The following is a 14,750-nucleotide window of genomic DNA, read 5'->3' on the forward strand; positions in this document are numbered from 1 at the left end:
GATGGAGCCCACAGACCAGCTTAATGGAGGCGAAGCTGTCATCCCGCTCAGGCGCTCTTCAGAATCAGATTTCCTTTATACCCCCTTCCCTGACAGGGGAAATCTCTCTCACAGATGACATGTGCGGAAGAGGAAATGCAGGTGGGAAGGGGGTGGGGGTAGGGTGCAGAAAACAATTCCTCCAAACCTGCTTTATCTTGAAGGGCAGCAAACGCAGGAGAGGGATTTCTCATGTTAGCTCTGTGCAGACCTCTGGAATTGATATTCACCTTCGATACTTTCAGATCCTCCCATTAAGGATGGGGGATAGGTAGTTATTTACCTCAAGTAGAAAATTTCTATTAAAACTCACACGGAGAGAGTAGGAAAACACTAAAGACTGCGAGAGGAGTCCGCGGTGCTTTCATTCAGAAGGACTGAGCAAGAGAGGCTGTCCAGGGCACTGCGTCATTATTTTAATTTTGTAGCCCCCACCGTTAATTCCATGCCTGCATTCTTTCTTCATAGACCAGAGCTCTTTCTTCTGTGCTAAAATAAAAACTGTTCGTAGGGAGGCTCATTATAGAAGGTATTTTTAGCCAAAAAATAAATGTCAGCACCCAATCACCCACAAAATGTATGTGACACTCCCTGGCTCCCCATCTAAAGCCAATCCCCATATTCTTCTCTGCCATACACACAAGCGCCTGTGTGTGTCCTCACAGCACTTCTGGGGGTGCTGAGTATCCCAAGTGCTTTTTGTGTTCTGGTTGTCCTCCCTGTTGATTGTAGTGTGACTGTAGGTTCCGTGAGGGCAGGACCTGGGTCTGTTCTGTTCACCACTCTCTCCTCTCTTAGCAAAATGGCACAAAGTATGCATTTAATAATAACTGTTGAGTGAAAAAATGAGTGAAGAGGATGTTTAGTGTCATCCAAATTCTACCAAATGCAAGAGGGAGGGGGAAAGGCAGTCCTGGCTGGTTTCCATGTTAAATATTCTTGTAGGAGTGAACAGGACCGTTTAGACCATTGCTCTCTTTCAGTTGAGCCCAATTATAATTACTGTTCATTTACCTGTGTTCTCCTGGAAGGACTACCTAAGCCAATTACTAACATTAAAACATAGAAATGTGAAATTTCACTGTTGAGATGGCAATCTATTTAAAATATGTCCTAATTTTACTCTCTTATTATAAGGTTCTCCTGACAAATCTCTTTATAAAAGCCAAGTCCTCCCCTAACTGAGCCTTCTCATGGTAGAGCCATTATTATCCTGCAAAAAGCTGGGCTGGGGGTGAGCTAGCTTCTAGCTGAGTCCCAGCTTGGCCACTAACAGCCATGTGACCTGCAGCAAGTCAGCTTTCTTGAGCTCTCATTTCCCCCATCTAATAATGCCTCCCCTCAGGGCTGTGTGCCTGGCACATTTTGGACCCTCAGAATGATTCAATTCCCCTACTCTCACCACCAGCCGAGAGTAGCCAAGCTACCAAAGTTACTAGTAACATTCGACATAGAAATAAGAATGCTGGCCACACTGGCATTGCCCCAACTCAAACCTCTCTCCAGTCACCCATTTTTTCCATACGCTTCAGCATAAGATGGACACCCACCGTCCACACACGCTCTCTACCTCAGTTGCCCCTGCTTACACAGGACTACACTGGCTCCCCTGCCACCCCTAAAAAGTCTCCAGTGACAGCTTTTTACTTTATTGCTCAATATGGCCAAGTGTTCAAGGGCCAACAAAGGTAAATGTGTTAAAGAGGCCAAGGTTTCCCTAATCCTATCATCGATGGGCTGCAGTTAAAGGGCATATGCACAGCACATAACCACGCACATGGTAGAAAAGAGGCAAATTAACATTCAGAAACCCTTACCAATCAATTAGGACAATCCGTTAAGAAAAAGCAAACTACCCAATAGAAAAATGAAGACTAAAAAGAGAAAAAAAAAACACAAAAGGCCAGTAACCTTATGAAAATATGTTTGGGCTTATTCATAATTAAGACAAACCAAAACAAGGAGACACCATTTTTCACCAATTAAATAAACAAAAATTAAAACAGACAATGCCCAGTGTTGGCAGGAATGTGGAGAAAAGGCACTTACATACACTACTGACAGAGGTATAAGCTGGGCAATGAACACTATCAAAAATGTAAATGTAAAATGCAACTATGTTACATCCAGTTCTGATCATCAAAAACCACCCTTTAAAAAGTGAAAAGACAACAGACTGGGAAAAGAAATTATTTAACCCCTAAGATAACAGTGAGCACAGTATATAATGAAATTCTATAAATCAGTAAGACAGGGACAAACACCCCAACAGAAAAAATGGACAAAGGCAATCCACATAAGAGGAAATGTGCATAGCCACAAAATGCATGGGAACATGCACAACCTTATTAGTAACCAGAGAAACATAAATGAAAACATAAATGAGAAACATAAGTGAAAACAAGCACTTCACATCAATCAGATTCACAAAAATGAAAAGTTTGGGCAACACAGTGTTGGTGAGATGTGTATAACCACAGGTAAGAGTATAAAGCCACTTTGAAGAACAATTACTAATTTCATTGAAGGTTTCATATTCTATGAATGATCCTTCCCTCCCAGGCACATAAATTCCCCCATAGAAATCCCCACACATGTGGGGATCACAGCCAGAGACAGACGCCAGGAGAAAACTTTGGAACTTTAAGCCAAAAGAACTTGGTACAACTTTAATGTCTACTAAAATAGACATTAAAAATGTATACATGAGTTGTATTATATTCATAGTTTGAAGTTATTCAGTACTGAAAAGAAATTAGCTCAAAAATAGTATCAGCATGGAATAATCTCCAAAATATAATACTGAGGAAAAGATGCAAGTCTCAGAGTACATACAGCAAAGTACCATTTATATCAAATCTAAAAACATTCAAAGCATTTCATGGCAATGATAAAAACCAGAGTCAGGATCCTGGCACCCTCTGAGTAGAAGGGTGGGATACAATCAGGGTCATACAATCAGAGTGTTTACCTGTGTCAACAGTGACAGTTTTTAAGCTGTTTTTATGCTTTATGTCTTTTTGTATGCCTTAAGTAGTGCAGAACAAGATTTCTTTAAAATTTAATGTACATGTACTTTCACCCAATTCCACTGCTAGGAATTTCTCTTACGTATGTATTAGCATATGCACAAATATACAACAATATATACAGAATGCTTATTGTAGCAGTTTATAAAGGGAAAAAATTGGACACAACCTAAATATGGGAATATTATATAAAATACTCAATGAAATACCAGATCTAGACAACCATTAGAAAGAATGAGAAAGACAAGTATGCCAATGTATATATATTCAAGTGGAAAAGAAAAGTCAAAGGGCTAAACCATTTGTGGAAAAAGATTAGCTGTACACATACACACACACACACACAGGAAACAAAAATTTTCTGGATCACAGGAAACCATTAACTTCGATCATCTCAGGGGAATGAGAGTGGGTAATGAGAAGGGCTTCTACTTTTCATTTTACACCCTTCAGAATGATCTGCATTTCTGTTTTACCATTATAGTATATTGCATTTATAATGCAAACAAATAAATAAATCAGTGGAAAAAATAAATAACAGCATAAGATTAGGATGCCAAGATTTTATGTTAAAAGCAAAAATCACATGAAATTATTTTAATCACTTCTATATGCTTATCTCCTTGGGGAATCAACACCACTAAAGAATTCTAAAGGTGCTTGCTTTGTACAAGATAACTTGTACTGCAGTTAAGAGTAAATTTTTGTGGCTTTTTCACAGCTTTATAGAATTATCTACAGAACATGTTACCAATATTTACTTTATTTAAAAGCATCATTCTAAAAACCATAAGCTGTTTCTTTACCTCAGAGTTTGTTTTTTCAAGAAACACACTCAGAAGAGGAAATAAGGACCCAAAGTACATTAGCAGAGCGGGCCAGCGTACCCCAGCCAGCGTGGCCCCTGGCCCCAGTGCCATCAGATGTCAATGTTCAAGTCTGACCCGAAATAGCATCCCAGCCTTCTGCCCTGGAGCAGCAAGGGTCCTGCTCAGCTGGTTCACACTCCACACAGCTGAAAGGCAGAGCAACACAAGGCTCACACCATGGGCACACCTGGGGTCTGCAAAGCCCTCTTGGGCTCCAGCCTGGCCTTCAAAGCTAGGAAGCCTGTGGCTGAAAAAGAAGGGAAAGAAGCTGAGTGTCTAGACAAAGGCTCTGGGTACTGGGCTACCCCAGAAGCAAAGCCCCCGTTTCCTAGGCTGGCCTGGGGGTTTGAGAATGGGAGCACCTGAGATTCAGAACTTCCCCACTCCACTGAAATCAGAATTCCATGGCGTGTATCTATTTATTTGACTACCAGGTAAAAGTTATTTCCAAAACTAAAAGGCTAAAAATAAAAGTTTCAAAATCTTGGAACTAGAAGTCACTGATATACAGTTCTCTGGTGTAAGAATAAAACTTTTCACACCCATTCTTCTTTCTTCATCTGTAGGGGAAGAGGGAAGGGCCGAGCATACCTGCCCCCATGAGCTTTGCAGGCTTGCTGAAAGGATAAATAAGGCAGTGCCTGCAGCTAAGAAGCCCTTAGGAAACAAATTTATTATTTCCTTCCTTTATAATGCGGTGTGTATCCGGTTCAAATAGTCATGCAAACGAGAATGTTTCTTCTAGAAGAAAAAGGAGATGAGGAGGAGCAGGTGAGGGGTAAGAAGAAAAGCAAGAACAACCACTCAGTTCTAATATAAAGGCGGAGAAACTGTATTCAAGTGTCTGCCACTTAAAAGAAGGAGGGGGGGGACACCTGTACCAAGCCCTTGCCGCGCGCTTCATACATGTCCTTTAATCCGCACAGGAGACGGTGCAGGCTGGTATCCCATTTCACGGATCAGAAAACTAAGGTTCGGGCTGGCCCGCACTTTCCCTCCACAGCCTCACCACTGGCTCCTCCTACACACGGGAGTTTGAGGGCCTCCTTTCTCTTTCTCCCTTTGATCTCCCGTCAAAATCTGTAGTATCTCTTTTAAGCTTGGCCTATCTCCTCTGCGCAGACCCTCTGTCCTGATTTCCAGCCCCCGGGACAGTTCCCAGTTAAGATTTCACTGTTCCTACGAACACAGCGGCTCTGAAATCAGCTCCACACCTCGCGCCTACTCACCCGCAGCGCCCGAGGGGCGTCCCTCTTCTCCCTGCACCCCGCCCCCGGCTCAAATTCGCCAGCCCTTTTGGGGCGTTTCTTCCCTTCCCCACGTACACTATCACTCTTTTATCTCAGTCCTTTCTTCAAACTACCTCGTACTCTAGCTTTTCACGTCTACCTTTTCTCTTTACGTCCCAGCCCTGAGTTATGTCTGCTTGGTTTCTGCAGAAGCCTCCCGCTGGTCCCCTGGCGCTTGCCATTGATTCACCCCGCCCGTCCCTGCCCTGCACCTCCGCGGGACTGCAGCCTGTCTCGTCCAGTCCAGTCCACGCAGCCCGCTGCGGCCGGCGCTCGCTCCTTCCTCCCCAGGACCGCGCCGGCTGCCCCCTCCTCCCTCCGCCCACCCCTCAGCCAGGGCCTCCCACTCCGGCAAAGCCTGCAGGACTCCTCGTGGGGCGGTAACTGCACTGCATGCCCGGAATCGGCCTCCAAACAGCCCGGTGCTGTTCAGTCTCTCGCGTCTGAGGATCATCACCCCACACAGCATAAACCACTGGTGGTGGCTGTTTAATAGGCCTTGGTTCTCTCTACAGTGCCTTCCTACTTAGACGGCAGGTGCTTTTAATATATGTGATTTCCCTTTTCTTCCCGCATATGTTGAACTCGAACAAATAGCCAGGGCTGCTCCGAACAGTAAGCATCAGCTTTGAAAGGCTGATTTGGGGCTCCCACAAGTCTCACGTAAGCCAACTTCATCCTGACGCCTGAGCTCAGGCCCCTCACATGCTCGCATGGCATCGTGGGCTCGAGCCGCGCCTCAACCCTGCTTTGCCTGCTCATTTGATGATGTAGCTCCACGTCCTTCCCGGGTCTCCAGTCCGAAGGACACATCCCCGGATATGGGTGCGCGGGACTCCCCAAACCCTGAGCCCCAGCCCCTCATTGGTGCAGCCGCCTCCCGTCCGGACCGGGGGCCCTCAGAAGCACCGGAGCGCCCTGCCTCGGGAGGGGAGACACTGCACCTTTAAGTCCACAGCAGTAAGAAAAACAAGCTGTGATTTATATAAGCGGGAAAATCATGTGATTTGCAGGAACGCTCCCTCCTCCCCGACCCCTCCCGCGTCGCCTCCAGCCCTTCCCGGAGGGGCCCGGCCGCGGGCTCAGCCGGAGGGGCAGCGGGGGGTGGGGAGCGCCGGGAACCCGGAGGAGGGGGCGGGGGTCAGCCGGAGCGGGGCGGGGGGGGCGCGGAGGACCGGGGGGGCGTGGGGCCGGGGGGCCCGCGCGGGTTGGGTGGGGAGGGAGGCGCGGGGAGGGCGCGGGCCTCCTGTCACACTGCGCGGGAGCGGCCTCCCTGCGCAGCCTGCTTCCCGGGGCCCCCGACGCCGGCCGGGGCAGTGCTCAGCGCGCCGCGCGGCCGAGCTGTGCCCCCGCAGCCAGTGGCGGGTACGATTTGAGGGCGGGTACGTTTCCCGGCCACGCCTGGGGCATCGCCTGGGACCCGGGGTCGCAGCTGCGGACGCGGGCGCTGCCGAGCATCCCCTACCGGGGCCCGGTCGTCCTGAAACCCTTCGGGCTAAAGTGTGCAAAGGAGAAACTGAGGCTTTCCCAAAAAATCCTCAGTGAGAAAGAAAAGACGAGGGCCCGCACAGACTGGCTTCTGTGTCCCCGAACACCCAGAGGGAGAGAGCAATTTAAGAATAATTTGGTCGGAACGGGCCTGATGAAAACCAGTCCTGGAGCTGAGAGGCGGGCCCTATTGCGCCCAGAGGACGTAGCTTGCAGAAAAAAAACCATGTGGCCTTTTCAGATAGAGCCAAGGAAAATAAATACATGACTTGAGGCCCCAAGAACCAGCCAGATCTTTTAAATATTAGAGGGAGGGTGGCGTCGCTGCACGGAGCCCACGCCCACGCGGAGTTAACCCCGACAGCTTCTGAGGAAAGGAAATTCTTAGATCTCCTGAGCAGCAGAAACTGGGATGGGCAAGATGAAGAGGTCATCTCAGCCAGCCCCCTGTCTCTGGAGGAATAGGCCAAACCCTTCTGGGAAGTACTTACAGTGGGAGAGGGTTTACAATCATTTCCAAAACCAAGCCCAGAAGTTGAGGTGCTCCCAGGGAGAACTGGGAGGGGAGGTTAAAGTCTCTTGAGTGCCATGTCCTTTCCATAAACTATAGTGATGGGCTCTGAAACCCTCCAAGAAAGGACACCCGTGGCTTCTTGCGGTACCCAGCTCCATGGGTCATCTGCTGGGGATGAGGCAGGGGCCGGTGCTGTCACAGGCAAGGAAGACAAGATGCCGCTGACAAAGTTGCTAATGCTCACCTTGCTGTGACCTCCACAGTCAGAATCTCCATCCACCCTCTGCATCCCACAGAGCCACCGGGGCCCTAAGTGGTCACTCTAGCCCTCCCCCAGGCCCCGCCCCACCCCTGGGCAAGCAGAGTCTTTATGCTGAGACTATTCTGGAACAGTGCCTCCACGCCCTCTGTCACATCAGCAGGAAGAAGGTCCTTTCCTGAAGGGGAGGGAAAGCTCAAGGTAGGCAAATATTCCTGACTACTCTTGGACCCTGAAGAAGAAAATATAAGTTAACACAGGGACTCAAGGGATTAGGCCTCCACTTTCAGATACTGACTTCATTCAGAAATTTAGGGAGCACACTCTGTGTGCCCAGCCCCGAGCCAGGCCCTGGGGTACAGTGGGGACAAAACAGACACCATGCCTGTCCTGAGCCCCAAGTTCTGCTCCCCCATTCCACTCTCCGCCTCCCTGGACAGGGGCCTGGGAAAGGCCTCCCTCCACCAGCATCTGTGTGTCCCAGCACGTGCTGCCCCCAGTTCAGCTGCACGTGTCTCAGTGTCGGCCCAGACTTCTATGAGAGGCGGTAACTCTCTGGTGACTGGGTGGTGGGTATAAGAAGCAACCCAAAGGCCTGTCCAGAAAATGAGATCAAAGTTGGCAGCCTGCTGGGCCCCTCCCAAGATTTATAATTTAGTCCACGCTCTGCATCACTCAGTGCCACTTGCTTTCTCTCTGCTGTTTTTCCAATACGCCTGGCTGCCCCCATCCAGGTCTCCTCCTTCCTAAGCTTCCTGCGCCAGGGGCCGGCCCATTCTCAGAGCCCTCCCTGATGAACCCAGGTGCATCTTCCCAAGGCAGCTGATGTGCTTCCACCAGGGCTCACAGATGCCTGTTCAAGGCCTGTGTTGCTATAACACTCAGCATTGAGGGTGCCCAGACGTCCACCCTACACCACAGGCCTGTCGATCTCCACCGGCCAACCCTCCTAGACCTCGCCAGCCCCTGCCTTATTCCAGAATGTTCCTGAGTATTCCTGTTTCTGGCTGCCCTCACGAGCACAGCCTGATAACGTGCAAAGGGAGACCTGGCAATAAGCCTGTGGTGAACAAACATTTTAAATGAACAAACAGAAATCATGGCTCCAAACTGAAAATACCCTGGAAGCCACAAACTGTTACTTTCAAAGGAGCGGATCTGGATGGCTGAGGTCCTTTTCAACGCACCAAGGGCTGCAATGAGCAAGTGAGTGAAACTGGCTCATCTCGGACACTGTCTCTTTTCAGGAAATGGCGCCTCAGAAGAATTTCCCAGCCCCTGCCAAATCCCATTCTCTTTCAGATTAGCCTTCTAGCAAAATGAAGGGCTCTCCTCTCTGGCCTTTAAGAGCCTCCTAGCCCCGCAGCCCCGAGGCACTACAGTTGCCCTAAACCAGCTCTCAGACAGGTCCACATCCTCATAACTGAGGAGAAGAGGCTCTGTGCTCTGGGCCTGGGTCCACAGCTGAAGCACAGAATTAGGCTTTCACTATAGGGTGTTCAGGTCTGTCTCCCTCTTACTCCTTTCCCTGAAAGGGAGGGCCTCTGGTCTTTCCCAAGCAGCCAGAGTCGAAGGGAACACGGCTCCCCCTGAGCAGAGGGGCCCGCCAGAGGGAAAGCTGGCCCAGCCCCAGTGCAGGCTCGCTTCCCATTCTACAGGCACATTCCTCCCTCCCAACCAGCAGGGAACTTCAGTAACTTCTAAACAGCACATCCTTAGGCCAGGCCAGGCTCCCTGGCATCCTGCACCCCAGTTTACAAGCTTTTAGTGGCAACTAACACATTTGGCAAACCTCCTCAGATCATGAAGCCAAAACAGCCCCCTTCCTCTAGGACCCAATTGCAAAGGAACACTGGGCTGGGACAAAAATGGGGTCCAGCCAGGCGAGCCCTGAGCCTCAGTTCTCTGGGCCAAGGCTGGAGAGGACCAGGGGGAAATGTCCTTGGTCGGCCTCACAGCCACCACGCTGGCTGATCCTGAGCTCTCAGGATGCATCAGTAATTCCAGGCAGGGCTCCATCACCAGCCCACACTCAGCCCAGGACCTGCTCCGGGAGTCTCCCAACAACATAAAGCTCTCCTTCCAGGCCAGGCTCCACTGGGATCTCTGAGTGGGCACTGCCAGACCCTCTCACTGGGCTCCTGCTGTCTGAGAAGTCCAAAAAGCATCTGTCTCCAGTAGAGACAGCCATACCCAGCTCTCTGCTGTCAGAAGATTTTAAAGACAGTGGTGTATTAAAAGCTCAAGACATGTTCTGGGCTTGGCTTTGATTCTAGCTCCATCTCCATCTCTCAGAAAACAGTACTCTTCCCTGCGAGTATGGAAATCCTGGAGGCAGAGAGCTAAGCTAGGGACCCCAGAGAGCCTCTACTCCGTAAGTAACCCAGGCTGCACCCTGTCTGGACCCTGGCAGGTCTCTAAGGAAAGAGATTCTGCATCCACTCCTTCCTTCAGGCTGCCTGCCTGGGTTGTGTGCCACCTAAAAATCAAGAAAATTACCTGCTTGCCCCCCATCCCACCATTGCATCCCCTGACCTCACAGTCCCTCTTGCCTTTGCCCCTCATCTTCTCTGTGCAAGGCTGGAGAGGCCTGGAATTCCTCTGGTGGTCTCTGGTTCTGCCTCCCTGCCTTTCCACCTCTCCCCTCCCCCTGCATTTTCCCTCCAGTAGCTACCACCCCCCAGCACCCCTTGACCACCCTTGGCACTGCTCCCTTCCTGTGTCCCCCAGCCATCTCTGCAATTCACACAATGCTAATGGGCACAGCAGCAGACTCTTATCAAAGCGTGGGGTGATGCAAAAGGGAATCACAAGAAGCACATTGGAATCTCCTAGTAGACATTACTCTCCTACAAACTGACCAACCATTCCTCTGCCTCAAAAAACCTGTTTCCTCAGCCCCAGCTTATACCATCTTCTCCAGCCCTCTCTCTTTCAGACCCTTCTACCCAGACTCCAAGTTCCTGTGGATTTCTCTTGCAGAGCAATTTGTCTTGCCTCCAGCATGCCCAGAGGGTCACACTGGTCTGCCAGGATGGCTACCCCACAACTAATCCTCAAAAAGAGGCATCCACCTCCAGGGGGGATGCAAGCCCCTCCCTGGGAAAGATAACCCACAGCATATTGTTTTCTGTGTAGCACTTTCTTCCTTCCTCTCCACCCTCCACCACAGCCCCCTTACATCTGGTACCCCTGACAGTCAATAAATCCAGCCCAAGTCACTCCTGTTCTCTCTCACTCTCTTCCAGTCCTCTGTGGGCCTGGAACACTGCTAACCAACATCCCTGTTGTAGCTGGAAATGAGATCCAATTGAAAATAAGTCAGCATAAGACAGACAGAAAAGAGCAAATGCTGTACGTTTCCATTTGCATGAGGTGCCTAGAGACAGAAACTAGACAAGTGGTCGCCAGGGGCTGCGGCTAGGGGGAGAGTGGGAGTTACTGCTTACTGGAAATGGAGCTCCTATTTGGGAAGATGAATGGTTTTGAAGGTTTAGATGGTGGTGATGGTTGCACAATGTGAATGTACTTACTGCCACTGAACTGCACACTAAAAATGGTTAAAATTGTACATTTTGTGTCATGTATATTTACCACAATAAAAAAAATAGTATCAGTAGCGTCACTGTGACCCCAAAAGAGACTTGCAGTTAATTCAACAAACAGGGGCTTTTGCCTCTGCCACTTTGTGCCCCGGCAGCTTTGTGAGCACCTGCCACCGTTTCCAAGCTCAGGAGGCACCTTCACCTGCTCTCAGACTCAGTGTCGCCATCTCTCCACAGACCGTGCCACACTGCTCAGGGCGCATGCCCCCTTTCCAAACTGATGGAAAAGAGAAGAACCACAGAAGGGTCACTGCTGGAACAGGAACCTTCAGGTTTTGGTTCTAAACCTCGTCCACTCGTGACCTAGCTGGGCGCTCCTGGGCAGTTTAGTCTCCCTGTCTCAGCATCCTCAAAAGAAAAGGGAGAAGATAATAGTCCCAGGTGAGATAATGGGTGTGAGCACCCTCTGAGAAGGGTGTGCAGTTCGGGTTCATCCTCTCTGATTTCCCTCTATCAAACTAAGGACATCTCAGACCTAAGAAGGAAGTTGCTACCTGGAAGTAAGAGGCAGAAAGCAAATAACTCAGTAAACACAACCTGAAAAGAATACTTTGGTCTTCAGTCACCATCCCTACATCATCATCTTCCCAAGGTGGAATGAAGCAAAGTCCTTCACAGTCTGGTCTCTGCCACTAAAGCCCCATTTTGTTGAGACACTTGTTGTCTCCATGATTAGCTTCTATTCAGAGCCAGGATCTGGCTTTGCCCACAGAGTGCCCACTGCACTGCCTCAACGAGGCGAGGACTGGGCTGCCAAGCAGAAGCATGGCCAGGGGAGAGCTGGGTGCCAGGTGCATACCCTGGAAAATGGCACCTCCAACAATATTCAGTTCACCGTAGTTCAGGGACATGACTATCGAAAGACCAGTGGAAAGGTGACGGCACAGACAGGGTGGCTGCAAGACCACAAACCCTACAAAGCAGGTGGTCCCAGGGTCTCCAGCTGGCTGCTCTGCCCCCATCCCCGGATCTGCCCTCCCACTGGTTTCACTGCTGTTAGAGCACCCAGCCCAGCTCCCCTAGATTAGAAGGCCCAGCTTTTCCCCAAGAAGAGGCTCTCTTTCCCTCATGCCTAAGGGAGAAGTTCAGGTCACCCATGAACGGGGTCAGTCCACCCCTGGCCCTTCCCCCTCCTCTCTTTTGCCACCCCACCTCCCCACAACACCTCCTGGCCCTTCCCTCAACCTTCCCTTCCCTTCGAGGGGAGACTTGTCAATGGCCCCTCCCTACCTCCATGGAACACCCCAAAAGGAAAGTTCCCAGAACTCCAAATCTCTGCTCCTGCCACACCTCACAACCATCCCACACTCTCCTAGGGACCCAGCACAGCCCAGATGGAAGTCCTCTGGTTAAGGCTTCGTACTGATTTCACCAATAATTACGTTATGCTCATCCACACCCATCCCCACATCACCGCCTCCCAGGTCCCCTTCCCACTCACTCAGGTGGTGCCAAGAAGTGAAAATGGGAGCAGACCCAAAGGAGCCTCAGGCAGGCAATCTGGGGACACAACCAGAGCCCAAGGCTTGGACAGCGCACAACTGCAGGCATCATCCAGCCCAGCCTCCGTGAGGCCCTGCACCTCCACTGCTTCCAGAGAGGCCGGCTCCCATGCAGTGGCCTGTTTCCACTTCCTCCTCTGGGCCTTCCATGGCCCCAGAGTCCTCCCTCAGCAGCCAGCCAGCGGCATCTGCGGGGCACTGATCCCCGGCCCAAGGACCCCAAGGGGCAGAGAGCTGGTGCAAGGCTCTGAGAACGTCACGAGTTCCCCAATGTCCTTTTTTCCCATTCTGTGGGCTTTTAACTTTCCTTAGTGCCCAGGAAGGGCAGATCAGGGGACTTTGATCCCACAAGCACCTAGTGGAATAAACTGTTCATGCCAATGGGGCCTCTTCCTTCCCCACAAAGGTGGCCTGTTTAAGGGCAAGCTGCTCTCCTGCTAACCTGACCACACCTTCCTGGGACTGCAGAGAGGCCAGGGTGGGAAGGCTGAGTGGGCACCATGCAGTCACTCAGGCTGGGAGCTCCCTGGAAGGTGGAGGGCACCCAAGAACCCCCATCTCTCAAAGAGCCAGAGTAGCTTCCCGCAAGAAACCTGACGAGTCAACAGCCAGGCTCTGCACAGCCTGAGGTGTCTGAGCCACCACCTCCCCAGCCAGCCACCCGCCAGGGCCCCCCAGCTGGGGTAGGGGTGCAGGGACTGCCCCCTGCGGGGCCCTAAGGCCCTGCGCTGCCAGCCTTCTCACTGATGCTTTGAGCACCAGTGGCTCTGCTCCTCCAGCCTTTACCCTCACAAAGGCACCCTCTGTCACAGCCTCCCCAGAACAGGCCTCCCCCCATGCTACCCACCCTCTCCCTGCTCCCCCCACCACACATGCACTTCCTACAGGAGCAGATTCCAGGCCTAGTTAGTGTCGGATACTGTCTCCCAACAACAAGCTGGAACAAAGGCCGCACATGACTAAGTGTGCAGGGGTGCCTCTCAGGGCTAAGGCAGACGTAATTATAGGGGGCAGAGACACTCTCAGCAGCCACACCTGGCCATACAGTAAACAGCACTTCCTCCTGTCGAGCTGGGGGGAGTTGAGAGACAGGGAGGCGACAAACCACAATTTGAATCATTTGGAGAGAAGCTATAAATATAATAATGAGTCATTTGTAAAATATAATTTCATCCAAAAGCCTGGAAAAAATGGGAAAGAAGTTCTTATGCTATTTCAGGCTTGATTGTTCAAGGGTGTTCTGCCAGAACCTGGGGAGGGGACCCAGCTGCCCACCAAGAGCTGGGCTGGGCCGCACATACGGGGAGCCCTCCTCCCGACAGAGCGCTGCCTTGGACACCCCCTCCCCAGCTCCCTCATAACAGCCTGAGATTGGAATGCTTGCGATTCAGAGTTCTCTCTCCCAGGGCTGATAAGAATCATGGACAAGCAGCGTTGGTTCAGGCTGTACAGCTAAGAACCGCTGAGGGCAGGCAGGCTGTTGTTTTTGGCAAATTCTTCCCCAGTCTTGGGGCCCTACCAGCCTTTCACGCACAGGGTGGCTTTTCCAGTGTGGCTCCTAAGGTCTCCTCCAGAGCACTGGGAAGCCTCAGTCCCAGCCCTCAGCTGCGGCCACTCTGGGAGGAAAAGAGGAGCCTGTACACAGCTCTTGTCTCGGGAGTGGGCTGCTGTCACCACTGACTTTCAGGGCAGTTGTGACAAGCATGAGCTCTGGAACTAGACTCGACTAGGTTCCGTTATTGCTGGGCCACTTTCTGTCTGTGACCTTAAGTTACTTAACCTCTCTCTGGGCTGTCACCTCATCTATTAGATGGGTTTAAAAACAGTACTTTCCTCAAAGGGTTGTTGACAAGATGAAATGAATTAATACGTAAAACACTTAGATTAGGGCCTGGCAAAATAAGCTCTCAATTATGTTAGATTCTTGTTATTTCTTACTGGGCACTTGGTACACTGAGGAGCTACAGGACAAAGCACCAGAGGGCCGATGAGTGAGCACAAATAAGCCAGCAGGTCCCCTGGCTTGTCCTGCAGCCACTTCATCTTCTCAGCTTGCCCACTGACCTGAGCAAACTCCCTAATCTCTGTGGCTGGAGCAACCCTTTATCCCTCCTTACAATAGCTTTGCCTCCGAACTGAACTGCAGGCAGCACGAG

General features: G+C 50.8%; 1 long non-coding RNA gene across 1 annotated transcript; it reads left to right on the top strand.

The window, feature by feature from the left end:
• Window positions 1-6,444: 6,444 nt before the first annotated feature.
• On the top strand, window positions 6,445-11,545 carry LOC140843749 (uncharacterized). The gene is made up of 3 exons (XR_012121767.1): window positions 6,445-8,693; window positions 9,783-9,861; window positions 10,411-11,545. It is a non-coding gene; the product is annotated as an uncharacterized lncRNA (long non-coding RNA).
• The last annotated feature ends 3,205 nt before the right edge of the window (window positions 11,546-14,750 follow it).

Source organism: Manis javanica, chromosome 10 (genome assembly GCF_040802235.1).
Source record: "Manis javanica isolate MJ-LG chromosome 10, MJ_LKY, whole genome shotgun sequence".
In the NCBI taxonomy this organism is placed as follows: Eukaryota; Metazoa; Chordata; class Mammalia; order Pholidota; family Manidae; genus Manis; species Manis javanica.